Source organism: Podarcis gaigeae (assembly GCF_964106915.1).
Source record: "Podarcis gaigeae genome assembly, chromosome: 2".
NCBI lineage: Eukaryota > Metazoa > Chordata > Lepidosauria > Squamata > Lacertidae > Podarcis > Podarcis gaigeae.
The window spans coordinates 66,817,520-66,844,803 of record NC_139679.1 but is presented as its reverse complement, the minus strand read 5'-3'; the positions used below and the strand labels follow the sequence as shown (position 1 = coordinate 66,844,803).

At 42.0% G+C, this 27,284-nt stretch overlaps 1 protein-coding gene across 1 annotated transcript in view; it reads right to left on the bottom strand.

The window, feature by feature from the left end:
* SGCD (sarcoglycan delta) overlaps positions 1-18,387 on the bottom strand; it is a 410,207-nt gene extending 391,820 nt beyond the window's left edge. Inside the window, exon 1 of the mRNA XM_083728761.1 lies at positions 18,237-18,387. The gene's annotated coding sequence lies outside the window, so the exon portion shown is untranslated. The remainder of the gene's footprint in view (positions 1-18,236) is intronic.
* Positions 18,388-27,284: the final 8,897 nt, after the last annotated feature.

The window sequence follows — 27,284 nt, the reverse complement described above, 5'->3', positions numbered from 1 at the left end:
GAGGAGTTAGAAACCGAGATCTTTCATCTGTCCAGTTGGGACAGAAGAGCATTACATGTTCCATAGTCTCCAGAGCCGTGTCATTGCAGGTGCATGTTCTATTTGCGATGGAAACTCTGGAGTAACGACCCGACAGAACTGCTGTAGGAAAACAGTTGAGACGGGCACAGGTAAAGGCCCTTCGCTTAGCCTCCGAAGGAATTGTGAGGCAGTATAGAGGGATCCCTTCAGGGGGTGGAATAGCTAGGTCTAAGCCTGAACACGGCCCTCTTGCATGGGAAGCTGTGTTAGAGAAGTCAAGTTGCTGTAGCTTCTTTTTGATTGGAGGTAGGGCCGCTGGGCTAATACACTCTAAGTTAAAAACAGTTTTGTGGTTCAAATTGAGAAGAGAGCGGAATTTGAGATTAATTGCGGTTTTCCAAGGAGAATTATGAATATCTCTTAGGATCAGATTGGAGAAACCACCTCTAATTCGAGCATCCGATGCTATCACCATCTTAATATACAGTGCTACCTTAGGTTAAGAACTTAATTAGTTCTGGAGGTCTGTTCTTAACCTGAAACTGTTCTTAACCTGAGGTGGATGTCAGGGAACTGCCTTCAGAGAGTCAGGTGGTGGAAGGGCTCAAGGAGGCTAGGAGACCTTCGGATGCGGAGGAAGGAACCAGTAGGGGGGGAGGGAGAGTTCCTGCAGAAACTCAATCGGAGGAATGGCTCCAAGATGTTTCCAGTGAGAACAACGGGGAGGGCTCAGGACCTCCGCTGGGGACGCCCACTCCGCGCAGGAAACTGTCACGCAGATAATCCAGAAGGAGAGTTTCCGTCAAGGAACTCTTATGTTGGTGTAAATTCCGGAAGCGCCCACTGACAGATTCTGCCAGTGATTGAGGTAGCCATGCACCCATGGCTCCGCGGACTGGGAGAGTTTAGGAACTGATGGCAAAACTTGGAGGGCTTAAACGCTTACGCACGAGCAGCCCCTTTTTCCCATTATAGTACTACTTTAGCTAATGGGGCCTCCCGCTGCCACTGCATGATTTCTGTTCTCATCCTGAAGCAAAGTTCTTAACCCGAGGTACTATTTCTGGGTTAGCATACTCTGTAACCTGAAGCGTCTGTAACCCAAGGCACCACTGTATTTATAAACTTTCAGAATGCACCACAACTACCACTCTGGGTAGATGATTAAATCAAATTTATCCCAACAGAATTCAGCCAAGACATAAAATTTCACCCAGTCAGCACCAAACTCAAGTCCAATACATATGAAGGTTTTGCAGCAGTTTAGGTTTGAGCTTCAGTTACGGTAATCCCCTGGACAAGAACCCCTGGAGAAATCTGCAAATGGGCCCTGCTCTCCATACTTTACACAATATTCCTGTAAAGGATATAAGATGGGGTAGGTAACCAAATATAAATGACTTCTAAAGTAGTTTCTTCAACAGGAAATGCATTCCCTGTGCCCTCCTCGACACTGTTGATTCCTAGACACAGCCCTTCTGTGTCTTGAGTTTAACCTAGCTCTGCAGCAGAGCTGTGATTCACCATTGTTACATGATGTACAGCAGTGGAAGTGACAGATTCTTACTTCTCTCCTTGACTTCATGGGCTTAGCCAGAGTTCCCCCCGCCCCCAATCAAGTAATTAAATATACTTAACTGACCAATTGCATCACAGATAGCTCAGTTCTTCCCCCACCGCAACAAAAGTCATGCCCCCTCCCAACAAAAATCCTGGCTACGCCCATGCTTGACATACTAATTTCAACCTCCAGAAAAATTAATTCAATAGGACAAATCCTAAACTAACATCACAGGATGATGAAGGCATGCTCAGGAACAGGAAGAAGATTTCAGTCTCAACATAAGGTTCTTTGTTTTGAAAAACAGACGTATTTCATCAAGCTCACCCCACCAGATCTACACAAAAAAGCAATAAAAAGCAAACAAGGAAACAAAAAAAGTGTTTCCAATCAACTATAGCCTATATTGTGCACAACGGAATAAAGAAAACATGTACTTGGATTCAGCGTATATGAGGCCTCCTCTCACATTTCCTTCAAAGTGGCTTCTTCAAGTTACTAAACATATACACATTCTTCAACCCAAACATTATTCTGATTTCCTGTTGATATGTAAATCAAGAGGCAGCACCATCTGAGCCGGCATCAATAATAATAGTCCAACTAGCAATAGCAAACTTCAGTTATACTGTAAGATGCTATTTGGACAGCTCGTGCCACAATTATAAAAGAGGAAATTACAAGGCTGCTGACCTAAGAAACGGTGAGTTTCTAAATAAACAAGGAAGAAAAGGACAGGTGTAAAGCACACTGGATATTCTGAAATATTTTAAAGTAGCAGTGGGCACCTGGCAGCCCACAAGCTGAATCTGGTCTATTGCTAGTTTTGGTCCATCAGTCACTTTATTCCTATGCTACTTTCTGATGTTCAAGGCACTTAACAAAAGCAACAAAACAAATACATTAAACATCAACAATATATTACTATCCACACTATCCCTCTACAGAAAACAATATAGCACAAAACTGTTTCACAATAGGAACCTAACAAAAACACCTCTGTAACAAAATAATTCATTGCTTGCAGGAAAAGAGTAAAAAGAGAACCTCTGCCCTTGAGCTGAAAGCAGAATAAGCCCTTTTAAAGGAGTGCATAGGAAGGCAGGGCAAATCTTAAGTCTGGGGTGTTTCAGGAGTGGGGTGGAACAGCAGCAGCAGAATCAGGCATCAAACCTCATTCGAAGCACAAGTGGAAGAGGTGCTACCAGCTGAGGTGGACAGCCTGACTCTTGGTTCTCAAACATTTTCAGCAGGGGGCCGGTCCACTGTCCCTCAGACCTTGTGGGGGGCCGGACTATATTTTTTTGGGAGGGAATGAACGGCGACTGAGGAACAATGAGAAGCATGCGAAAGGGCTCCGGAGAGGGGCTGCTTTAAATGGTGGCTGCTCAAGAGGGGCGCTCAGCCAACCACGGCTCCTGTGTCTTGCAAGCGGCAGGGGCTGGTGGCAGCGGCAGCGGCAGCGGCAGCAGCAGCAGCAAGATGAGCAAAGCGAAAGGGCTCCAGAGAGGGGCTGGCAGCAATAAAGCCCAGCCCCCTTCCTCCTCTAGGCAGGATGGGGAGAAGCCAGGAAGAGGGAGGGAGAGAGGAGGTGCCGCCACCGCCACCATGTGAGGGAGAGGGAAAGAATGTGTGCACTGGCAATACATATGCTGGTGATCCATGCAACGATTCCCGGACCATACGTGGGCCAGATTTAGAGGGCAATTGGGCCTTATCTAGCCCGTGGGCCTTAGTTTGCTGACCCATGCTCTTGGCTGTATTGCTGTTTGCCTGAGCAGCGCTAATTCCCAAACTAATCACTTGGGAAATTCAGTTAGCTCAGTTGTTTAGAGTGTGGTGCTGATAACACCATGGCTGCTGGTTCTAACCCAAACTAGCCAGCTGCATATTCCTGCATTGCAGGGAATTGGACAAGATGACCCTCGAGATCTCTTCTAATTCTATGATTCTATGAAAAAGGAACACGTGAAGCCATTCTGTGCCCCTTGGAGTCGCTTCCCCAGCAAAGTTGTTTCTGTATAATGAAGTTTTATTTTTGTGTCATAAAGGATGCTTCAGGAGATGGTGTATCTACCCTCAGGGCAGTCACAGCTGGGGTCATCTGTCACTAACTGACTCATGTGGCTACTGCCAGTTTACTATAAAAGATAAAGAAAGCCTTGCAACAGCCATCTGAAAAAGTAACAATGCTCTAGTAAAAGAGATGCTTCTGTACTAAATTAAAGGTAGAAATTCTTAGGGATCCTCATAGTGCAAATCACTTTGACGATATTGTTCCCTATGAACACAGATTTCACTGAACTTTCTTCTCTGCTTGGCATGTTTATCATATGAAATAACTCTCCTATTTCAGGTCCATTTTCCAATTCCCTCCTTTCCAAACAAAAATACTCTTTAAAATATTGCAGTTTTCGAGAGGCAGTATTAAAGGGACTGTAAACTCACACATAACTCTCTCAGGGCCTTATCTTCTGCAGAGTGTATTGTCAGAAAGCAGAAAATGTAGTTTGTCTCGCATTATCTGTAATAAGATAGACAGTCCTTCATTTTAACAAGGTGCCACTGCCAATATCAGCCCTGCTGCGTGAAAAACCAGTGCAATGCTTTCTTTATTTATACAAGTGGAATGAAACCGAGGGAGACCTGAGGCAATTGGTGATACTTTCCACCAACTGGCACATATAATGTATTCAGTTTGTGCCTCAGTTAAAAAAAAAAGCAACAGATTAGAATCCAAGAATCAAGAAGTCCAGTGACCTACTTCCGCCAAACTGCCAACAATTAGTTAATGGAACCTTGCTTCAAGTCACATTTACATGGAAATTGCCAAAGGCAGCATTCAAATCTCTTTGAACCAATTTCTGAAAAGTGTGGAATTCAGACACCACAGAATGATATTGCTTGATATGCAAATCAAAATCCTTGTTTAACTATCACCTTATGTAAGCCCAAAGATTTATCCTCAAGGCTACGAGGACAAGACTTGGGGAAGCAGCTGTGATGAGCAGAGTCCCGAACATCAGTTTCCCCTCCCTGCCCAGGACAGATGGTCATTGCTCTTCTCAGAACCAGAGAGAAGCAGGCTTTGTTCACAGGCTGAAATGAGAGGCTCCCTTGGCTTGCACAGAAGATCACTGCATTTTTTTGTATTATATGGTGTGTTCCTTTTATAATGAAAAACTGGCTTTTTATGAACATTAATTCATTTATTTATATACGGGACAAGCTTACGGGTTATTTTAAATTGAATCATTCCGTTTTTGAACAGATATTTGCTTGTTAGGTGAATATCTAAACTACACCAGAGTACATGCAGATCTACTTGTTTGAGTGGAGGAGGGTTTTAGATTTATTTTTTTGCAATACATGGTAAATGCCATTTTCAGTCAAAAGGATTAAGGGTTTTTTTTTAATTAAGGAAGAATACAGTACAAGGAAAAGCAATCTTAGAAGTATGATTTTAAAAAATATGCAATTTAACAAAAATAAGTCTGAACAACTACAACTTCTGGATTTATTTTGATGTTGTCATTCTGAATGTTAAGAAATGTCACTGAAGAAAACTTTTCAGCTAAATCTAGCTATTTTCAGTAGTTATTTTCATTAGAATGCTTATGACTATTCACAGCCTTTATCAAGAGACTATATTTATTCTATCCACCAATATTTTGCGAGGACATCATATGTACTAGTTGATTGTCACTTGTAGTTGACTACTGAGAAGTTTGTTTTTTATGTGAGTAGTGTTTTATTATTGTAGTTGTATTGTTTTAATTCATTATTACATTTTTTGCACATGTAAAATTTACAGTTGTTATCTTGTATTGTCTAGTGTTTCTGTGTATTGGTGGTCAGAAGACTTTCTTTCTGTTATTTCCATGCTGGACACTTTCTCAGACAAATCCTGGTGCTCTTCAAGTGCTTTAATAACAATAAAAAACCCAAAATGGAGTTTATGCTAAGGAAGTGCTATTTTCAGAGGTTGATGGGGACAGAATAGTCCTAATGAGTTCAGACATTTGGTAGTTTAATTTTACCATTCTTTCAATATGGATAAACTACCGTATTGCCCCAAATATAAGCTGCCCTTTAAAACTGGAGGGGGAAAAAAACCAAAAACCCAAATATAAGCCACTCCACTCCTCCCTGCTCCTGGCTGCCTACTGGCAGGGGGGGATTGCGCTGCGTTGCTGGGGTCCTTTGCCCTTCTTCATTTTCTCCCTTCCCGGCTGTGGGAGAGAGAATGGGGAACTATGCACACGGTGGGCGCCGCTGTACCACACTCCTGGCCGCATAACATAAGGTCATGAATATAAGCTGCACTTTAACTTTTCAGTCTGAATTTGAGGGGAAAGTGAGGCTTATATTTAGGCCAATACGGGATATGCCCTGATAGCATTGTAAGTTGAACATTTTAAAAAATAAATAAAGAAGGGAGGTTATGGAACACCACTCAGCTTAATTGTTGCTAAGAATGTGGGATACGAAGCGGCTTAAATTTGCTTTAAAAGTTTTGTGATTATTCCAGACATCTCCAATTCAACCAACTGACTTGGGTGTTGGTATGCTACCATGATCACAGCATAAGAAATGTTAAGTGAGAACATGTGTGCAGGAGTGACTTCAACAATGGTCACTGGTCATGATGGTTATGTACAACATTTAGGATTAGTGGTACCAGAGGTGCCAACTCTATGGGGCCCTTTGCCCCCTCCCAGGAAATAATTAGGGGGTAAAATTTTATTCAAGTTGGCACCTATAAGAGGTACCATGATCAGAGACCTTGCAGCATCATGACTGCCTCCACCAAGCTTTTCTCTTCATATGGTTTCTACCTTTCTGTTAAATAACCAGTATTGGTGAAATTATTGAAACCTGCAAGGTTCTCTGTTCAAGCCAAAATGACAAGGAGTGATACTCAACTAAGCTACACAGCCACAGATGTTTGTGGGTAAAGAAGCAAAACCCTAACAAAATGCTCTGTTCATTGAAGATGCACAAGTCCTCTGCAAACAAGCGCTACCATTTACACATCAGGTTTCCTCAGGTTGACAGCCAAGAGTGGGAAATTACCTTAAAGAGTGGCTAGGGACACGTCGAAACGTCGGCGGTTCGAATCCCTGCGGCGGGGTGCGCTCCCACTGCTCGGTCCCAGCGCCTGCCAACCTAGCAGTTCGAAAGCACCTCCGGGTGCAAGTAGATAAATAGGGACCGCTTACCAGCGGGAAGGTAAATGGCGTTTCCGTGTGCAGCTCTGGCTCGCCAGATGCAGCTTTGTCACGCTGGCCACGCGACCCGGAAGTGTCTCCGGACAGCGCTGGCCCCTGGCCTCTTAAGTGAGATGGGCGCACAACCCCAGAGTCTGGCAAGACTGGCCCATACGGGCAGGGGTACCTTTACCTTTACCTTTAAAGAGTGGCTGGTGCATGCTAGCTCTGTCCCCATTCTCTTCCATGTGTTGGAGGGTGGCTGTCTAGTCAAATTGTGCTAGTACTATCACTAGGACGACTAAGACAAAAATCCCCATGTCTAAATATACCCTGCTTCTCTTCTCTTCGTTCATTGCATATATAGGTTTGCATCCTAACTGGGCATCTGTGAACATGAAGGATCCCTGTAGCAGGAGGATAGAACCAACTATCAGCAATTCTCACTTTCCCTTGCAGAGCCTATTTTGCTGACCCAACCCTTCAGAACAGATTTTGGTGTGTCACAAGGGGATCAGACTTATGAGCACCACATGACCACAATTCCACTCATGGAACACTCCTGTAAGTGGAAGCCCAGTCGGGGTCCAAGCCAGAGTCTATCTGATGCAAATTCTTCACAACTGCCTTATTTTCAAGCAATCGGTACAATACTTTTTGAAATTAAGGAATTCTGTTTCTCTCCTCAAAGCAACACACATAATCCGAACATATTAATACAAAACATATATTTTAATTTTCTCACAGAAATGAAAGCACCAGGTCACCAGGTAGAAACATAGTATAAGTGACAGTGTTACTTTAATTTTTTTCTCTCCCTTCCTCTGCTAATTTCCACAAAAGTCTCCAAGATACACATTCCTTCTAAGCTATGATGATATCATTAGATGTCAGTGGTTTTTATTTCAGAAGTATCTTTTTTTCCAGAAGAGAGGAGAAAGAGATTCTCATAAAGCTTGTTATTTCTAACATGAAACGAAGGCAAAATCACTTTGAGGTTTAGGCTATGTGTAAAATTAAAGCTTGTAACAGCATGTGGGGCTTCATGCCACATTACTGATATTGGCCCTGATTCTCATTAATAAGATATGAGAGAGAGACTAGTTTGGGCAGATGACTCTCAAAGTAATCTCACTGATTTTTAATATCTAATAAAATGAAATGAATAAAAACCATGTGTGGGGTGGGAAATTATGTAATACACATAGCAGGTGGTACCAGGACTTGCAATCACATCTTCAACAAACATAATTTTGTGGCAATTAATTACTCTAGTCCCAAGCCTTTACCAATGAACCTGAATAGCAAGGGAAATTGACAATGAGAAGATTGCAACAGCCAAATGTTCACTAGGCCCTTGAAAGGTCAATTTATGGTGCACATCTGTGTCTTCAAATTTATGAAGAGATTGTTTTCTCATGCAGACATTGTGCTTTACAATTAACAATGTGTTTTCCTGATGAGAGAATCTCATGGCACCCTATCATTAAATACATATGTTGCACATCCATTTCAATGTCCTACAATATTGCAATTAACAATATCATTTAAACGTCTACATAAACTTTTGCATAAAAGAGTGCACAGTTTAGCTCAAACAGTCATAACTTGATTGCAGAGATATATAAATGAGATTAGATAATGGTCATTCATGCAATATGGTCGATATTAATCATCTTATTTTATATTCAAAAGAAAGTTTTGACTTTCCAGCTGGATACACATTCTTTTCCACATTGATCTTTACCATGAGACCATGCTATATGACTAACCTTGGAGCTAAATCTTCTCCAAGCCCTGACAATGTTAACAAGGATGAGAATTTCATTCCAATCCTAGTGGCCTGTCCTAAAACACAACTTGGACCAGGAAAACAAGGTTTAAGTGACACACTGCAGCTTTGCACAGACTTGAATTTCACCAGAGGACTGAATATGCAAGGAGCTGATTTCACTACAATATCACACAGAAAAGCCAACTTTGAAATCCCTTGTACCTTATTTTCCAAATTAGGCAAAGCCTTTCATACCTGGTTTTACAGATTTTCCTACTGTAAGAAGTGTTGTCACAATTTTTTCTACTGTACATATAAAGGCTACAGTTTTCAGAATGAAGCTTTAAGTCTTATTTTTGGTAGCAAGCCTCAATTGAAAAGCTTGAATGAAAAACATTTTCCCATGCATGTCTTTCAAAGACTTCAGAAATTATTGGAGTGAGACAGAGTTTTATGAAATGCTTTTTATCAGGAAAGGAGTCCACAGCTCAAAGCATTTCTCTTTTAATTAACTCTTAGCCAAACAAAGTTTACAGGAATGCCAATTCATCCTATACATTCCACTGTGCTTCAAACAGCAGTAGCTGCAGCCCTCAACAGCCATAATTTTAACACTCATTATTTCATTATCCAGTTGTGAATAAACCCAACCCATTATGGTGGTGTTTCTCTTGCCATTATAATCAGTTGGATATGATAGCTGTTTGCTTCTAACAAGGGAGCATCAAATATGCAAAGGACATTTCTTTAGCAACAGCAGCAAACCTATGAACAAATTTTGCACTTTTATTTAAGGAATGTGGAGTTTGAAAAGAAGTAGAGAAAAGTATTGTGTGTTCCATTATTACTTATGAAGGTAATTAAAAATATTTTCAACTGCTGCACAATCTTTATCAAACATTGTGTGTTTGCTCTAGTTCAGTGTGTGTGTGTGTGTGTGTGTGTGTGTGTGTGTGTGTGTGTAGATGAAAAGCAGAGTGAAATTGACAGTTATTGTGACATTTTGAGAAGAGCTTGACTTCTACCTTCCCCTTAGAACACATTCAATTTTCTATAAAAATTTAAAATACCACTTTCATTTATTTGTATTCACTTTCATTAATTTACAAAGCAAAATCACAGCAAAAGAGTGCCACATTTTTGTTCCTTTCCACTTAACCTGTGTTCCTTCTTCTGCAGCCAACACTAAAAAGCTGGTCTTGGGCTCCACTCAGCCTTTGGTGGCATATTATAATTCCACAGACAGTTGGGCCCTGTTTTTCCATCGGAACACAACACTTGTAGTTATGAGCCTCTTGACTTTGTCACTCTGGGGCATGCCAGTGAGTAGGTGGGCTGGGATCAAAGTAAAAGTTAAGGTAAAGGACCCTTGACAGTTAAGTCCAGTCACAGAAGACTCATCTCATTGGCATTTGTCCGCAGAGTTTTTCCCGGTCATGTGGCCAGCATGACTAAGCCGCTTCTGGCAAAACCAGAGCAGTGCACAGAAATGCTGTTTACCTTGCCGCTGGAGCAGTACCTATTTATCTACTTGCACTTTCTGGTGTGCTTTCGAACTGCTAGGTTGGCAGGAACTGTGACCAAGCAATGGAAGCTCACCCCGTTGTGGGGATTCGAACCACCAACCTTCTGATCGGCAAGTCAAAGAGGCTCAGTGCTTTAGAATACAGCGCCACCCGTGTCCCTGGGATCAAAGTAGTGTTCCTATAATTTGGCAGCTCTAGTGAAAAAATGACCTTCTCCCTCAAAGCCATTGAGCACTTTGATTCATTTTTATTATTACACCCAATTTTTAAATGTAATTTAAAGTCACTGTTTGGAAAGTCTGTTTGGAAAGTCAAAGAAAATAATTTGGGGGGGGGCATGTTTACTAAAAGGGGGCATGGGTTTTTAAAAGTTGAGAAACACTGCTCCATGCCATCAGACATGTACTTGGACATGACCTCTCTACCATTGTAATGTTAAAACTGTCCATCTTAACATTTTTTCAACATTTAAATGAACCACAAAAGGTTTAGCCTGCAAGAGTTTTGGGTGCATAAACATTTTATTTCCAAATGTCAGTTATCACAATAAAAATAATGTATTATTTGCTAGTTACTTTGAGCCCACAAGAGTAGCGATGTCAAGCATTTCTATTTATTCCTAAAATAAGAATTTAACCATTTTCAATTTCCTCATAAATCAAAGTTTGCCATCAATACTGCCTAAAGTAACATGTCAATAACTTTCGGGGTGCGGGTGGGGACACAAGACAGCTTGTCAGTTACTATTTTAATAATGCCGAAATAAGTGTTTTTCATTTTAAAACTGAGCCCTGTTAAAGCTTGCTGTCTTTTCAGTTTTTTGTTACCAGCTACCCATGGCATATAAGAACTAGTGACATACACATTCCTCCTGGCAGTCAGAATAAGTTGATTATGATGAAGGAGGAACTTCTCTTGTACAGAAAGTACACCCAGTCACTTAGTATTTTAGTACACAAACAATTTACAGTCTTGATCCTGTGACGGGCAGAGGCTGATCCTCCAAACTATATGCACTCTCATTCTACCCATGACTTTCCTCCCCTTTTCCAGTTTAATATTAGCCACAGTTTGCCTCGCTTGGCAGACTGTGGAAAGCACTTGACCTTCAATAAAGAATTAAAAATAAATAAATCAAGCCATGGTTTCCAATTCTGGTCAGGAGGGTAAGCACTAAATGCAGCCTGCCAATTTGGACTGAAGGTAAACTATGGCTATTGCTCAACAGGGAGCAGAAAGTGCAACCACTCAGGGGAAAAAGAAGCACGATATTTCATGGTTTGGGAGAATCAAGACTTCCAAGCAAGCCCATGGCTCACGACGCATTTCTACACAAGTCAAAGTACAACATATTATCAACTAAATATTACAGAGAATAATTATTGAACTTCCTGAATTGACAACATGAAAAAATCACGATGTCACAAGAATAATCTCTATAATGAAGATTGAACATAAGAATATAAGAACCCTGTTGTTTCATGCCAGAAGCCCATCTAATCAAATATCCTGTTATCAAGGTAGCTAATCAGATGCCCCAAACCTCTTACATGCAAAATGTGAGTTGTACCACTGAACTGTTAAATTTATGTTTAATATACAAAAAATGCTACGTTTAAATGAATTGCATTTAAAATGTTATGCAAAGTGGTTTGCATTAGGCAAACTGTCCCTAGGTAAATGCAGCAAGGAGAGGCTGGAATGTGCTAATTGATGACTCATCCCAGAAACCCAAACAGTTCTCTCTTCTGGAAGGTGAAACCTGAGAACCTAGCTCTAAGTCAGCCCTTGAAGCTCTGCGATGATGATGATGATGATGATGATGATGATGAACCAAGTTGCTTAGGATCTCCCTCTGGAGCTGAAGAAAGGAAAGTTTATTGACCTGTGTTAAGGACTAAAAAGAAGTCTGAATCACATTGCTTGTTTGTTATAAACAGCAATGTGTTACAAATAAATAAAGAATTAAAATTAATTAATTTAAAAAGTAATTAATTTCAAAGTAACTATTTTAAGACTGTTTCCAATAAAGGTTTGAAACTCATTCTTGTGGTGGAGAACAGAGATTCCCTTTGCAGCAACTCTTAAGATGAGCTACAGTAAATTATTGAGAAGCAACACTTCCTTCCCACTAGTTATTGTACATAACTTTGTAAGCTTTCATGGTCAACTTTATCCCTTCAAATAGGGAAAGTAACACTCTTTCAATCATTCTGTCTATGCAAGAATTCTTGTTTTTCAGATGATACAATACCTGACACCACCATTTTAAACCAAGGTAAGGGGGTGCTGGGGGGAGGAGATGGGGAAAGCCCCATTGCACAGGTGGAAGGCCTTGCACAGGACATCTACTGATGAGGGTGGACAGGTGAATCCCACCCACCTACACTAAACACTTTGAGATAATTAAAAAAATGAAATTGATTGTAAAAACAATCACACAAATAACAATCAAAATCATCAAGTGTGGGTTTTTTGTATGGTCCTCTGAGTATAGATCCAGGATGTTCTGAAAAAAGCATGACATGTGGACAATTTTCAAGTTATCCCTTTCCTTTGTTTTCCAAAATCCACTAGTATACTATTTGGAAATATGGTTGATCCTGGAGCAAAATGAGAATGTATTTTTTTAGTCCCAAATCTGAAATTCAAGTCATTAACATATAAAAACCAAAATGGGGAAGATGGAACTGAGAATATGTCTGTTTAATGTTGTTGTGCTACATTTTAAAAAACCAATTAACATATTAAATGCAAAGTTTATTTGTATGCCAACTTTTCTTGGTAAATCACACCCAAAGCAACTCCTGGTAAATTATAAGAGCAACATTCCAATACCATTCATTAACACTTCAAAATATATTGGCGAAATATCAACATCGGACCATATCTCAACAAATGCATGAAAACATTTCATATTAATAAATTCAGGATTACACTAAGGCAAGGAGTAAAACCTACACAAATCTGGAGTAGAGTCCCTAAAATGGTTGGGTGGCTCCTTGTGGTGACTCCTGTAGCCATGCTAGTGCCAAATGTATTGCTCTGATTTCCTTTGGACCACATCAGCAAGGCTGGGGGTTGGCAGGTCTTGTCATCTGGGCAGCCCAGGACCTCCATACACACTGCCCAGACTTGCACCTTAGGAAGGTCACTTCAGTGCTGCTAATGCAGTGGTTTGACTCCACAAACACCCCAGATGCACTCCACTGTCTTTCGAGATAGACAGACATGCCAACAACACTAAGGCTAGACAATCCACTAACAATTCATACTAAAGCTCAGCAAAATAAAATAAAATACTGAGACTGAATCTAGACACACAGCAAAGTAATACATTAATAAGAATGCAGTATGGAGCAAAAAGATAAAATCTCATTTCTAGCACTTCATTTCGAACAATTCAGTAAAGTTTAAATAAGTCTAACAATCAAGCCATCAAAAGCCTCTCATTCCAATGAATTCAAAATTGCACTAAATATTAAACAGCCTACTAACAAAGCACATTAATAGAGCTGAACAATAAAATACAACCACCTGTCCAGAATTAGCAGCAAAAAACCCTCAGCTGTAGCCCCTCACACAAGCCACATTAAACCATGCTAACTCCAAAGCACAGGCACAGCTGTTATCTCTCTGAAGATGAAGCCTCACCAGGGTCCTACTCTGGTTCAAAAAAGATACCTCTATATGAGGCATTTCAATAAAACCTACCCAACACCTCTGGGAAGAGACCCTCATCTTACCATTCTTCCATATCCTAAGCCAAGCACAGGCAAACTCAGCCCTCCAGATGTTTTGGGACTACAACTCCCATCATCCCTGAACACTGGTTCTGTTAGCTAGGGATGCTGGGAGTTGTAGTCCCAAAACATCTGGAGGGCTGAGTTTGCCTGTGCTTGTCCTAAGCTATGAGTGCTGATCCTTCAGGCCATAGACTAAATTAGATCTGACGTAGGTGCCAATTCGGTTCATTAGTTGATTTACCCCAAACTGTAAATGCTTTTGCATCACTGGCTCCTGCAAAATTGTTGAGTTTTTCTTTACACTGGATCACCTGCCAGCAATATGACAGCTTGTGACTTGCTGATAAGCAGCCCTACCCAGTCAAAATGGCTCATGTGGGATGTCAGGATCCAGCCACAAGCCGGAGCCTGTTCTCATCCTAAACCACAAAGAAGAGGGGACCCTCACCATTGTGTAATGTATGATGGAAACAGTATGATGTGTAACCAGAAAAAATGTATAAACAAAAAGCCTGGGGAACAATGCAGCACTTCTAAATGGGTCCTGGAACACAATATATATCAATCACACCTCAGTTATCTATATGGACCTTGAGCTTTCGTAACTGAAGTGATTAAAGGCCTGTTTTCACAGTAAAAGTGGAAAGGCTGGAGAAAGAGAACAAATTCCTATAGGATTTACAACCAAATGTTCCTAGGTCCTAACTGGTATTCTAAGGATATGAGTTTTGAATATGCTCAATATCAGTCCCTGCTATCCTAAATTCTGTGGTATCTGACTAATCAGTTAATTTGTAACAGCACAATAATCTACATGTCTACTCTGAAGTAAATCCCACTGAATTTAATCCCACTTAATCCCAGTGGATTACATGGGCATATGACCGCAGCCTAAATCATTTTTCTGAGATTTAAGACCTTGTTGCTGCCAATACAGCTTGCTGTCTGTTGTATGTCATGCTCTACTTTAGAACGACTTGTCTAAAGGTTGCCCAGCATCCAACAGGATTTAAACTTGGCTAGAAATGGATGAAGAGTTGTGTCCTCAGCTAGTTTGTTGAGCCAGTTTTCAGAGAGCACCATTATTTTCCAGATCAAACAGAGTGTGCTGTGATTAAACATCCTCTGAGAAGATATTTCAGGATGCAGCAAATCAAAACAAACATGCACAAAATCAACATGCCCAAATCGAGATTGAAAAAAGCCTCAGTATGCATGCCTCCTAGGGGAAAAAATGGCTGCATGAATCAGCTCTCAGGCACGATCATTTGCTTGTATAATGGAAAGCGTAGCCGAGGATTAATATTCACAGATGTAAAGCAGAATTTAGTCCATTTCTTTTTGCCATACTATACCATAAACACCACATTGCACTGGGCAAGGAAAACATTTCACAAAAACTACCCTAAACTTTTATGACTAGCCAGTCTTCAAGCGAGCCCAATGATAGCTTAAACATTTAACTTTTTCTGCTATGTCAACAGAGGTAGCCTTCAACACGGAGTGTGCTATTGCCACTCTGATTGCAACAGCCTAAAGTCGCAGAATCTTTGGGAAAGAGATGATAGGAGATTGGGTAAAGAAAATGCTTCTGCAGCATTCATCCAGTTCTGCAATCTATGTCTGATTATTAGTAAGGATTCCTCCAAATACTCCCATCAATGCTGCAACATGGGCAATGTGTCATTGCACCCAGGAAGGCACCACTGTTCCGCTGGAACTATAACTACATCTGCATTCTAAAAATAATTATTTAGAAGTATATGCAGCTGAATTCAGTGGGAGTTCACAGCAAACATGCACAATACATAATCAATGAAGCCAAAACAAAAGTGATCAGTTACAATAATAAGTATCTTCAATGTCTAAGGCTGTGATCTTATGCACAACTATTTTTAAATAAATCCTACTGAGTAAATATTAGAACAATCAAGGATAGGGCTACAACACATTTTAAAACAAATATATAATGCTTTCTAAAATTGTGAGCAAATGCCCAAATCCTTATTCCAAAAGCAAAGGGCTTTTCAAGAACTGAGCCTGAAGAAAACAAAGGTGTTTGAGGCAAAAGGAAAAAAGATGAGTTAGCCAACTTCTGCTTAAGCCACACTACTACAAAAATAAAAAAGATAAACCACTCCTTTGCATTTTGACTTCAAAGTCAACTGAACACTTTACTTGCCAATAGTATTTTACTCATGATTTCATCCAAAGATCCATCAGGGTGTAAAGTTGTGAAATAGAGCCAAGATCCTTTGTTGACAAATGCAGCATAACTTCTGAAACTTAGTGAGTAGTTAAAAGACCGTGAGCATCAGGGAAGAATGAAATAGAAGACCTAAAGCCTTACCACTCACACCATCTAGGTCAGAAAGTGGGGGCAGTTGTTTTATTTTTTGCAATGTCAGCTCCTGTCCAAGAAATATGTCAGCTTTGGGTCCAACAGCCCTGCTGCACCCACAACCCCACAATCCCTATTATGCTCCTTTGGGGGGGGGGCTATGACGGAACAGCACTGGCAGTAGTGTGTGCTCTACCACAGCTCCAGCAGGTACAGTGAGAGCCTTCACGGCAGCAGAGCCCACCCTCCCTACTTGCACAACATGGCACAGGAACACTCCCACCTTATTCTTAAGCCCTCCAGCAGCACAAATCAGGGGTTATGATTTTTCTGTTAACCAAATACAATGGTCATGGGCTGAAGAATTAACACAAAACCAGCATGAATTGTGCTTCCTTCACAGAGCACTGCCAAGACTCTTTGAAGGGAAAGCGTGCAACAAGATTTCTACACTTGTTACAACTTTTCAGAGAAAACAAATCATTTACTCCACAAGAGTACTCTACCACTATTATTCCAATAATGGTCTCTGCTGCCTGGATATGGTGCTGACATTATACTTTCTAAGCCATTTGGCAAGATTTCACCAAAACAATTCAACATGGATCTTGTCATGCCTTAAAATGACAGACAACGGCTGAAATACAAAGCAAAAATCCAGAAATGCTAGAATAGAATGAACTGACCTGAGCTTATTTATACTTAAGCCCTAAATGTTTTGAGATTTTTATTTACAAATCAGTATTTTGTATCATTTCCCCCTTCTTTACTATGTTACTCTACCAAAAAAAAAACCCAACAACAATAATAAACAAAAGACTATGACACACTTTCTTGGTGTTACATTTCACATGCAATCTTCTTGAATCAACTACAACTTCAGCAGGACATCAGAAAATTATTAGGTTTGTTATCAAAAAAACGGTCAGCAATTCAGAGTTCTACAATTCATGGTTGAAAGATTTTATGACTGAAAGGCTATTATTTTCCAAGAATGGTTACTGCTGCAGCATAACTTTGTTCTGAAAGCAAGAAAACACACACATACACTTAGGAAACCCCTTGTCTGCAATCTAGTTCCATCCCTTCAATCTAAATGGCAGCTTGGCTGCCCCAAAGTTTGTGTCACCCTTCCAAGACAATTAAAGAGATTCAGCTGAGTGTTTTCTGTTTCACAGCAGTGCACCATCAGAAATGTGGCATCTGTAGACAGCACATATATGAGCACGACTAAAAAGATAGGCAAGTCACGCTTTTCTATTTGCCTCTGCTAAGATGCTGCCTGAATCTATGACACTTCTCAACCAGGCACACTACTGGAAAGAATGCTCTTTTGCTCATCTGTCCAAAAAAAAAAAAATCCACTTGTTGATGGGTAGCAAGTAGAACCACTGCCTGAATCTCTTCACCTGGATTAGCCTTTTCAAATTAAAAAAGGGAAAGGCACCTGTGTCAAGAGTTCCCTTACTCTGGTAGCGATGTGATAGTTTTGATTTGCTCACCAGTGCAATGACCTCTCTTTCAGACCATGGACTTGTTGTACTCATAATATACATGCAGCTTTTTACTTCTGCTGTTGATACTGTCATCTAAACCCAGGACGACTGTTTCCAAACTCCTCTAAGGGGCAAAGTGGGGGATAAGGCTTGCTGGAAAATGCCTTTGGATGGCGTTCGCCACAGAGAATTACAACATCCCATCAGTGCTCATGAGAGACTCGCTTCTCCCTCTTGGAATGCAAATCAGGAAGCCACACACTCCAGCACGCAGGCATGCACACACACACACACACACACACACGGCTTTAGGAACCGCCTGGTAGAGCAGGAAGACAGTTTTTGCTCTCTTTTATGGTACCCAGAATGTGCCAAGCAGGGAGCCACTGCAAATCCCAAGAAACTTAGTGCAACTGGACAGCAGCAACACGATGGATGCACTAGGATCTAGCGCGAAGTGTGTAGGGTGTGTGTCATTTACTACAGGGGGTTCAGGGGGGAATAGGGAGAGCCTTGTATCCCTCCTCCTCCCCCAACTTCCTCCCATTCAAGGCGAGGTACTCACCCCACCCCTGTGGTTCGAGGCTCTGCCAGCTCCAGCCGATCCCCTCTGAAAGCATCCAGGACGGAGCAAAACGTGCACTCCTTTCTTGGCCGGCGCTCTGGAGCTCGCCGAGCAAACACGAGTTCAGCAGCTCCAACTCCAGCCGGCGGGTAATTCCATTGGAACGGAGGGGGTGGGGTGGGGGGAGGAAAGAAAGAAAGAAAGAAAGAGAAAGCGAGCCAGACTCCCCCGAGCCGGTTAGGAGATCATGGTGCCTCCTGCTGTGGAGCCAGCACCGCCGGACAGCAGCTGACCAAGCCGGGGCAGCCAAGCCTGGCCACGGCTCCCCTGGCCAACACTCGCCTCGCCAGGTCCCGGCGGGAGAAGTCCTCAGGCGCGCGCAGGACGGGGCATCCTCTCCGGGCCGGGTGCTGCATACACGGAGCTCCCCCCGCTCTTCCTCCGCCGGCACCCTGCCTCAGCTCAGCAGCGCGTGCCGGACTCAGCCGGATCCTGCCGCCTCCCTGCGCGGCGAAGCATTGCGCCGCAGAGCGCACATCCAGCAGCTGCCGCTGCCGCCGCCGCCGCCTGGCCGGCAAGCTGTGAGGAAAGGCAAGGCAGGGGAGATTCCCGCTCGCCTCACCACCGAGCCTGCCGCCGCCGCCGCCTCACTTCGGTGTTTGCCAGGCTTCTCCCTCGTGCTGCGCGCCCTCCCCTGCCGGCGCTTCCAGTGCTCTCTCCTCGCTTCGTGCTCGCGGGGTTCCTGGCGAAGCTCAGCGTTGGCAGCGGCGGCTTGAACGCCAAGCTCGCCTCAGCAGTGGCGGCAGCAACAGAAGAGCCTCCTCGGAGCCTCCCACGTGCCGCGTCTTCCGCGTGTGTGTGTGTGTGTGTTGGCGCGCGCGCCAACGGGCCAAGGAATAGCAAGGGGAGGGGCGGCGCAGGGTGTTTTCTCTCTCTCGCGCGCGCGTCTGCTCTCTGCCTCACGCTGTGGAACCGGGACTTTCCCTCGCTGCCAACTCCAGGAATCCCGCTCCGCCAATTGAGCCTTGCGAAGTAAAGCAGCTGAGGAGAGATAGAGCGGCGCGGCCCTCGAGCTGCAAGATGCTGAGGGCAGGAGCGAAGCGCTACCTCTCCGTAGCGCGCGCGCCCGCCGGCGCGCGAAGGGAAGCACCTGGCGAGCCCCCTTTTTTTTTCTCAAGCTAATCTCGCGCGCGCTCACCGGCCCGAGTGGAAGCTGAGGCGAGGGTTTCCTCATAAAATAAAATAAAATAAAATAACACAAGCACGGGATATGGTAGCGCTTGACTAAGTTTATCTCAGCGTACTTACCAGTCCAGCTCTTGCCATTTTAAATGTTAGCCTAACTTTTTTTTTTAGTCGCTGAAAACTACTTCACAGCATTGTTTCGACCATATGTTGCCCATCCTCCCCACATTCCTCCGACATCCTGTTCCATAATACATAGTAACATTACTGTTTATACCCCCGCCCATCTGACTAGGTTGCCCCAGCCACTCCAACATATATAAAAGCAAAATAAAACATTAAGCATAAAAATGCTTCCCTATACAGGACTGTCTTCAGATGGCTCAGGGGTCGACTATCTCCATACCCGTCAACATTTCTCTGATGAAAACAGGGACGACCTACCATACCCTCCAATATTTATCTGATGAAAATAGAGATGTCCTAAGGAAAAGCAGGATATTCCAGGAAATTGGCTTCTGTAAATCTGGGGCTGGCCCTAGAAAATAGAAACACTTGGAGGCAAGAGTGCCAGCTTGGCCCTGTGACCGTGGGCACCCGAAACCATGGGTGCCATGCAGAATCAATGGCCCTGGCACCAACATTTGTGGGTGCCTGGACCCTCCATGGGGAATTTTTTGGTGCAAGGTGAAGACCATGTTATTTGCTCAGGTTTTTGAACAGCCGTTATGATGTGTTTTCTCTTACTGGTCCCAGCTTTTAAGGTCCTCTTTATTGTGGGATGCCTGTTACAGGCAATTAAGTCTTTACACTGTCATCTTCCACAAACAGCACTTAGAGCATCACTTCGTTCAGGTAGACTTGAACACAGCCTTGTCTCTGAACTTGTATTTCCAGAAATAAATTTAAATAATACCTCTGAAGCAAACTTCTGTGCTAGTTTAATGGAAGAGATAACGGTTAGCATGTCTATAAATTATTAGATCTCTTTCCATGACCAAACTGTTTAAAATAACATTGTTCTCTTTGATGCTATTTATAATTTTTAATAATATGTTCTTTAGAGCAGCATACCAGATATAAAGGATAGTTTATTAAATGTGTCAGACAATTCTTCTGTTTAGTATCTGCTGGTCTCAAAACACTTAGCACTTAATATACATTGGATGCAAATCATAGCTCAGTCCATAGAGCATAAGACTCTTAATCTCAGGGTCATGAATTTGAGCCCAACATTGGGAGAAAGATTCCTGCACTGCAGGGGTTTGGACTAGATGAAACATTAAAGTGAGTGTACTGTGCTAGTAAATGTTTAGCAATCAGAAGGAAGAGATAGCCGTTAGTTGAGGTGGAATTATGGCTTTGCCAAATTAGTAACTAAAGAGGAAACAACCTTATATGTGTTCCTAGGTTCAAATCAGGAAACAGCCAACTGCGTATAGTTCAGTGACATTGTCACTGAAAAATAGTCCAGCAGTGCTGTCTTCAGTATTGCTGATGCTGAAACTATAATTGTTCCATTAGCACATTGTACATTCAGGACAATGGGAATGGAATAGCCAGCAAACTGATTGATCTGACCTGAACAACCTTACCAGAGTCAATCTAGAAAGAGTTTTACGGATTGCTTGCCTTTGCTAGGAACACTTAAATTCTTCTTTCCTCAAAAAACAAAAACAAAAAAGGAAAGATTTTAAGGAACTGAAAAACACCTTTCCTTGAATACAATTGTCTTGGAAAGGCTTGTTTGCACAGCATATGGCCAGGGGAACTCGACAAATGTTAACACAGCTGAAACAAATACTTTTGGCCCAGTTTACAAGCTAGCAAGCAAATGAATAATGGATTTGTCTCCTCTTCCACTTTGTAGAGTCCAATATTACTCATCCAACTATGTTTGTAAGCTTTGGTGACTTTCCGCAATAACATAAATTATGGTTGATCTCCTGCACATCATGCCTACAATTAGAATGATAACAACATGGATTCCACATTCATATCCTAAAGACCTTACCCAATTTTGTTTATAATTATGATATAGAAAATACATCATTATGAGGATGGGAATTATGAAGCAATAACTGCAATGATAAACCTTGACTATAGCAATGACAATACTCATGACATTGATACTGTAGGACTGTCGAATTATAGTGAAGGGATCAGGATGTAACTAGTATCTCATCATGAAATGCTGTGACTTAATAGATCCACCTCTGTGTAGCAAGTTCTAGATACTAGGGATTTGCCACAGATTTGGATAAATACAAATCAAAGTAGACCACTTTGGACATATTTAGGGCTTGTATGAGTTGAAGTGGAGTCTTTCTGAAGTGCCCCAAACCAAATTGAGGACCTCTGGAGCAATCTGTGCTGCTTCAGTAATTGGGATGCAAACAAGAGTCTATATGTGCATTATTTTTGCATAACAACAAAACACTAAGGTGAATGTTCTGTCAGCACAAGGATTTATCCTTACACAACAGGATCTTCTCCCTCTCTCCTCCCCCCAAGCACCTGCTCTGTTCTAGGGTTTCCTCAAACCTCGGGAGCAGATTTGGCAAGGGCATGGGGGAGAGGGGAAGTCCTGTCACATAAGCAGAAATTATTGTGCTCACAGAGCTCATTAGTAGAATACCACCTATGTGGACTTAGAGGTAAGGTCAAGCTTTTAGTTCTATTCATGCAGAAAAGTTAGCACACAAGCATCCGTAAGGGCCCCTGCAGTTGGGACACTCAGTTGTGGGGTGTCTCTATAATGCAGAACTCCTACCAACAAACAGGAGCCTTGAGGTGTTAAGCTTTCCTTACAGATAGCTGCATGCAATTCATGAGTGCTCCAGGAAGAAGATGCAAAGTCAAGGATGGGGCTAAAAATATGGTCCCATTCTTGTGTAAACATATGCCCTGCATGTGAGTAATCATCATCATCAAACCTTTTATTGGCATCACACATGTGTGAATAGGGTTAGTATGTCTGTTAAAAGAAAAGCATTTCTCTCCATGCTTGAAAATGCCAGGGTGAAGAGAAAAGGGAAGGATAGCTGTTTTGTGACTGACAGGTCTCGCTTATAATCAGGGGAGTGGTTTTTACTGGGGGTCTTAATAGGAGCAGCTGGCCAGTGCTGTGCCACTGCCCTCCTGACAGGGTGGCAGCAAGGTTGCAGTTGTGTAGGCACACAAGTGGGAGTGCTGAATTAGCCCCAGCAGTGCTCCTGTACAGCCCTCACCCCATCACTGCTCTGCCCTCTCTATGTACCATCTGGGTAAGCAGCAGTTAAGTCACTGTCAGACCATGCTGTTTGTTCCTGGCTCTCCACTCACAATGCTTTGGAGGAGGATGTTGAAGTAATATATATCCTTGTTCTTCTCAATTGCGTTAGTGATGTTAGCTTGGAAGATGTTGGCTGATCAAACCCTTTGGCTTCTGCCACATGTCTCCATGCCTCCAATCCTGTCACATCAGTTTTTGCAGGAAAGGAAACAGATGAACGGGACGCAGGTGGCGCTGTGGGTTAAACCACAGAGCCTAGGACTTGCCGATCAGAAGGTTGGCGGTTCGGATCCCTGCGATGGGGTGAGCTCCTGTTTCTCGGTCCCTGCTCCTGCCAACCTAGCAGTTCAAAAAGCACGTCAAAGTGCTCTGGCGGGAAGGTAAACGGCGTTTCTGTGCGCTGCTCTGGTTCGCCAGAAGTGGCTTAGTCATGCTGGCCACATGACCCGGAAGCTGTACGCCGGCTCCCTCAGACAATAAAGCGAGATGAGCGCCGCAACCCCAGAGTCGGTCACGAATGGACCTAATGGTCAGGGGTCCCTTTACCTTTACTTTAAACAGATAAACAACCAACCAAACAAAAGATCCAAGAAACATAGATAATTCGTTTGGCGGTTCATCTGATCTCATCTGTTTTCTTTTACATAATTAGAGACCTTGTCCTATGATTTGGTTGGACTATACTGGCAACAGGAGAACTTGCTAAGAGCTGCTTCTTGAAAGATGTTTGCTGTACATAACAGATTGTTAATAAGATAACAAAAGGATTCAACACCAGCAATTTCCAGGAGAAGGCCGCCTCAGATGGCCAATTTAACTTTTACATTTGAATCAAATGCTATCAGAAACAACATGACTTTTTGTAAGAATTCTTCTGGCTACCAACTGGGTGTAAAGCTAAGGATACATTAAAATAGCAACTTCCTGGCTCATAGCTCAGAATTAGCACTACATTACAACAGTAGGTCCAACCCTTTCCCATAATTGTTATGCCATTCCATGATTATGCATTTTGCATGTGATGGTTATCCAGACAGAGATAGGATTGATCTGTGCCCTCAAGGAGAATTGATTATTCTGCATTACACTATTAAAATGTCCTCTCATTGCTAAGCCTTGCTTCAACATATAAGAATGCTATTTTGTCAACAGCTTGTACTCACAAGCTAAAAGATTAAATCTCTGCTAAACAGAAACAGGTCGGGCCTCAAGGAAATACTCTGAATTAGATTTGGGGACCCAACAAAAAACACATGGGGGACTTTAAAAAATTGCATGTCATAATTTATTTCCAGCAACGGCAAAGAAAGAGTTTTTTAAGGTAACTTGTCTTGTGTCATCTCTAGCTTGATTAGTGAAGAAAAATGCAGGATCATAAAACTATAACCACTGGAATCAGGCACACTGGAAACATCAGCAGACCTCATGCTTTCTAGTTAATCTGATCAATACACAGACCTACTGGGGAGGGAATATATTATTAGACAGCAAAATGCTGATGAACAGTCATAGCAGAAGCCATGTAGTCCTTAGCTGACTCATGAAAACGGCCGTGCCAAATTTTCACATGTACATTTTCACAGGGCAACTTAGCAGGGTACTTCTTTTGAATTTTGTGTATGTCTATTTCCAGCTACTGCATTTTATATTTCGGTTGCTTTTTTGGCACCATCCCCTTGAGTCTAGACCGGACTTTCTCAACTTTGGCTCCCTTGATGTTCTTGAACTACAACTCCCATCATCCCTGGGCACTGGCCTTGCTGGCTAGGAATGATAGGGAACCTAGTGCAACAACTTATGGAGACCCAAGTTTGAGGAAAGGCTGATCTAGACAGTGTAGTTCAGGCATAGGCAAACTCGGCCCTCCAGATGTTTTAGGACTACAACTCCCATCATCCCTAGCTAACAGGACCAGTGGTCAGGGATAATGGGAATTTGCCTATGCCTGGTGTAGTTCCACATGCTGATGACATCATTATAATATACAGTGGTACCTCGGTTTAAGTACTTAATTTGTTCCGGAGCTCCGTACTTAACCTGAAACTGTTCTTAATCTAAAGCACCATTTTAGCTAATGGGGCCTCCTGCTGCTGCCGCACCGCTGGAGCACAATTTCTGTTCTCATCCTGAAGCAAAGTTCTTAACCTGAAGCACTATTTCTGGGTTAGAGGAGTCTGTAACCTGAAGCGTATGTAACCTGAAGCATATGTAACCCGAGGTACCACTGTATAGCCAAGTAATTTAATGATGTCACTGTGGGCAAAGAAAGGTGCATTTTCTTCAAGTTACATTAATTATTTACATGTATAAGATTATAAGATTAAGATTATGGAACTAATATTATTTTCTTATGGGGCTTAATGTTGTGACCTGCCCTGGGACCTTAGGATGAAGGCCGGGTAATAAATTATTATCATTGTATTCTGCTTTCCTTCAAAGAAGCTCAGAGCAGAGTCTAAATTTCTTCTTCCCAGTTTATTCTCACAATACCCTCATGAAGTAGATTAGGTTGAGAGAGAGTGGTTGGCATTATGTCACCCATTGAGGGTCCTAGCTGGATAATAATTTGAATCCAGGAACTCTTGGTTCTAGTCTGACTGACACCACATTAGTTCTGCATCCCTTTGGCAAAAGAAACTGAGCTGATGCTCACAGCAGAGATGTCATGGGACACACCTTAACTTGCTGCACCCGTTTCGTAGCAATGCAATGCAATGCAGCAAAACAGGAAGCATCTATTCAGTTGTCTTGGCAACAGAGATGTCTCCCTTTCCTCCCCAGTGACACTTTTGATTAAAGAAGCATTGTTTTCCAGGGAACCAAAATATTCACAAAAATTGCCCCCCCTGTTTTGGCTCAATCCTATTTGAATCTCCAGTGTCTGCTATGTATTAGTGCTTACTTTTCTTTGCATTTGAAGTGAGTATATGCAGCGATATGCTCGTTTTTAGTTATAACGAAATAATGGTTTACTATAATGCAAACTATAAAATAACAATCTTTCCCAATGGATGGGCTTTTTTATTAATATTGACCCATGTCTTTTTAACTGAGCTGTGCAGCAGCCTCATGCTATGAAATCCATCTAGTCTTCACTTATCTCTTTCTCTTCATTTCCATTGCAAAGATCTTTCATACTCCACCTCCCATCAATGCCCTTAATATTGAGGAATTAGTTCAGCTCCAGAAACAGGGTTACAGATTAGTTCCTATATTTGTGCTGCAATTCTAACCAAGTTTACTTTATTCTTTCCAGCTTTGTATTTTACAAACGTATCCATATGTTTATACAGTGTTTTTATGTGTTCACAGCACTTTACTTTGTTGCGTGCATTATCACAGAAATATTTACCCCAAATTTATAAGACAGGCAAATATTAGTGTTCCATATTGTAGAAATGAGATGGAATTACACTAAGAGGTACTTATTTCAGCGAGTTTATGGGGACAGATAACTGTATTTCATTCATAATCCTAATATGAAATTTTGTAGAATACGAGCATAGTCAAGACATCTCAAAATAAATAAGAATTGTCTTGCAAAGAAAAGGGTATGTTGTATCAGTGGAAATGAGGCAAGCCTATAATAAGAGAGGATTTCGTTTTGATTATCGCCTGCAAGTCATTAAGCTTATGAGATTTTTAAAAAGTTAAACTGTCCACTGCGCCATGTAATTTTCCATGTGTTGTCATTTGTCCTATATTAGCAACTTTCACTGAAAAGGCAAGGTTTAGAGCCTACTCCTAAGTATATTTACATGGCAAATCCCATTGCTTTTCAAGAAAAATGTGTTTAGTGCTGGAGATGATTCAGAACTACACACTTTCTGCATTTTACAGTAAATGTCCAGAAACTGTTTATAGCATCTTGTGTCACAGCAGTTGCCTGTTGCCTTTCCTCTTTTAGAACATGTTGCACTTGGCCAAATAAAATAAAAAAAACACCTTTCTAGTTAAGGTGTACAATTCAAGTTTCCATTTAGGCTGTGGCTGCATGTGAATTGCATTGATTTCCACTAGCTGATCACTCTCTTCCAATAATACAGCAAGCTGAAAACAGCTAATTGCACTCCTAAATGCACAATCCCATTCCAGCTAAAGTTTATCCATCAACTGCTAAGGCAAACTTCATCCATTAAAAAAGAACTCAACTCATATTAAGGAGACCAACTCAATTTCTTACCTTTGGAAGCTGACTGTATACATCCCACTCCAAGTTCTATTTTAAGCTTCTCTTGAGATACCATATGAGGAGAACAGCCCCCACCATAAAATTACTAATCTGCCTAACATAGCAGCAGGACACCTGATGCTGGTGAGTCATGTTTTGCATGCTGCAAGAAGTGTGTGCATATATATATGAGTGTGTGTGGATTAATTTCATAAAAAGGAAAGAAAAAGTCAACTGCTTTCTTTCATTCTCTCTCTCTCTCTCTCTCTCTCTCTCTCTCTCTCTCTCTCTCTGTCTCTCTATTGGCTGTGCTTTTGTTTACCTCCATGCTATTCAGCTCACTTATTTACAGTGTCCACTATGACCTAGGGGTTCCTATGGCTAACAGTTCTACCCCTGGAATCCTGATGAGAC